Below are 2500 nucleotides of genomic sequence, written 5' to 3'. Positions count from 1 at the left end.
TATGTGAGGAAAGTCCACAACTTTGCCAGCCAAGGCCTGCTGATGAATCACACAATAATAATTCATGAAGTCAGGAAAATCAGGGTCATTACAGCACCGTCGGCACTCACCATGCATTGCTGGTGCTCCATCTATAGTAATAGCTATCAGTTTATGAATGGAATATAATTTTCACTGACATATTTTTTTAACTCATTGTAAATATCCTCTTGTTCGCTCCTTTAAGTGCAAAACAGTGAGGATGTCCTCCTTTGTTGTAAAATCCTGGAAAGCCATTCTGACAAAAACAACAAACTGAGCTGTGTCCATTACATCCAGTGTGTCATCAAACAAATATCTTTCTTGAATAAATCATCTTCTATAAAAATATTTTGAGCAGCAGATTATGTAAACTGTTTTTAAACAGATTTTGTTTTTTGGTGGCCCAACAAACATGCACACTTGTTGTTCACTAAAGAAGTTTCTCTTCCCATTCGGGATGCAAATTGTATGTTTTTGCCTTCTTTTGTGAAGCCTAGGTTAAGTGTTACCTTGGAGGCAATCATATCCAAGGAGGGCTGTATATTGACATTTGCACTGTAAGAATGTGCAAGACTCTTCAGATTTAAAAACTGTGATTTGTTAGGTAATGTTTTCTCATTAAAATCGTATACAATTTCATATTAATTCAAAACAATGTATAGGAAAACGCAGAATGTACTAGGAAAACGGCAGTATGGTGACAGTGGCTTAACTTTGAGACACTATTTCCCTTTTTTAATACTGTCAAGCTGCTTTGACTCAATCTGCATTGTAAAAAGGGCTATAAAAATAAAGGTGACTGACATCATGAGCAATCCGTTAAAGATCAGTTGTGAAACTGATTATCAGTCAATCTTTAAAAACATCTGCCTTGAGCATAAAAATTTCTCCCTGTGGTCTTATTCCTCAGACTTATAATATTCCAGCTACATTTTCATTTTAGTTACAGTAGTTTTAGCTTTATCAACAGCAAGCGGTGCAGTCTGACGAACCAACTCAGGTGCATGAACTATTTTGAGGTGGAAATTTCATATGAATTATTGTATATGATGCATTTTATATGGAAATTTATGATTTTTGGAAAAATAAAACATTTAAGGTTGTAAATCCACCCCTGTCCCCATCCTTAAACCTAACCATCAGTTGGGCGTAAGCATTCGTAAGAATGCAACTGTACCAATTAATACAATGTACTGTACCCACCGATTTGCCAAAGCACAAAATAATTATGAAGTGCCATGATGGTATGTTGGGAAAACTTACAAAATCACTATGTATTGTTCACATCGTTTTTTAAAACTGAAGAAATAATCAAACTTGCTGTGCTCGAATGTCCTTTATGTTAGTTTGGATGATTCAGATAAATAATTCCTCTTTAAATCATTTCATTGGACCTTCAGCTATGGCTACTTCTTCTCAAATGAGCAGCGGACCACTTAAGCAGTTGAATTTGGACATAGAGCATAACACACAGCCAGTTGAATGTCATTGTAATACTCATTCTTATTCACACTGTCAGCAGTGTTATATTAAAACACCCCTAGAGATATAAAAGACTTGTCAATCCAGCTTAACAATGTGTTCTTAATGGTACATGGTACACTAGCCTCTGAGAGAGAGAGAGAGACGCCAAAGAAACTGTAACACATGGAGTTCAATTTTATGATTGCACACCAGCCTGAGGTAAAGCAGGTGCTTTTGCATCTTTCTTTGTTCCAACATACTCTATTGTAGACCTCCAAATGAATAATTTAGCATTCAGTAACCCGTGTTTCACAGTTATGTAGAAATGTCACACTGCTCAGTTTCCTTTTCAAAACAATTAGAATAAATGAGCCCCACAAGCACATCCACAATCCACATGTGCCTTCCAGGGTCATAAATCAACTTACGGTATAATGTGAGAATATGATTAATAAAAATATATTGTCAGGTTTTAGACCGCATGCATTGTGCAACTGTCCTTTACTGCTCGGCACCCGCAATAACCATCAGACCCGTCGCTTACGATCAAGACGTTCACAAAGGCCAGTCACTCAAGATGAAGCTGTTGTTTTTCAATTAGGGAAAAAAAATATGACTTGACTGAAATTTTTTGTTACTCTCATGTGTTGTTGCTAATGTGACCGTGTACCAGGTGACAGGGTTTGAATAATCCCCTGTGAGGATATCCTGAAGTGATTCCCATCTGGTCATTGTTTGAAGGACAAAGTAAAGCCATGATGTTCAAAAATACAAAAATTCAAGCGTCAATCAGAAATTATTTGTTACTTATTTACATCAGTTTACGTCAGTATTGGCGCATTATTGCTCTTATTAATTTAGGGTACATATGCACAAAAAATGAAGCACTTAAAAAATGTCCTTCGCTTTTTCCAAGCACAGATGACATTGTTTTTTAAAATATCTAATGGTAGACTCTAATGGAGACATTTGTATTTGAAACAAGAAAAACATGCATTTGAAACCTGTTTTCAAA

Source organism: Carassius auratus, unplaced genomic scaffold, assembly GCF_003368295.1.
Source record: "Carassius auratus strain Wakin unplaced genomic scaffold, ASM336829v1 scaf_tig00217509, whole genome shotgun sequence".
NCBI classification, from domain to species: domain Eukaryota; kingdom Metazoa; phylum Chordata; class Actinopteri; order Cypriniformes; family Cyprinidae; genus Carassius; species Carassius auratus.
Note: the sequence above shows the minus strand (reverse complement) of the source record.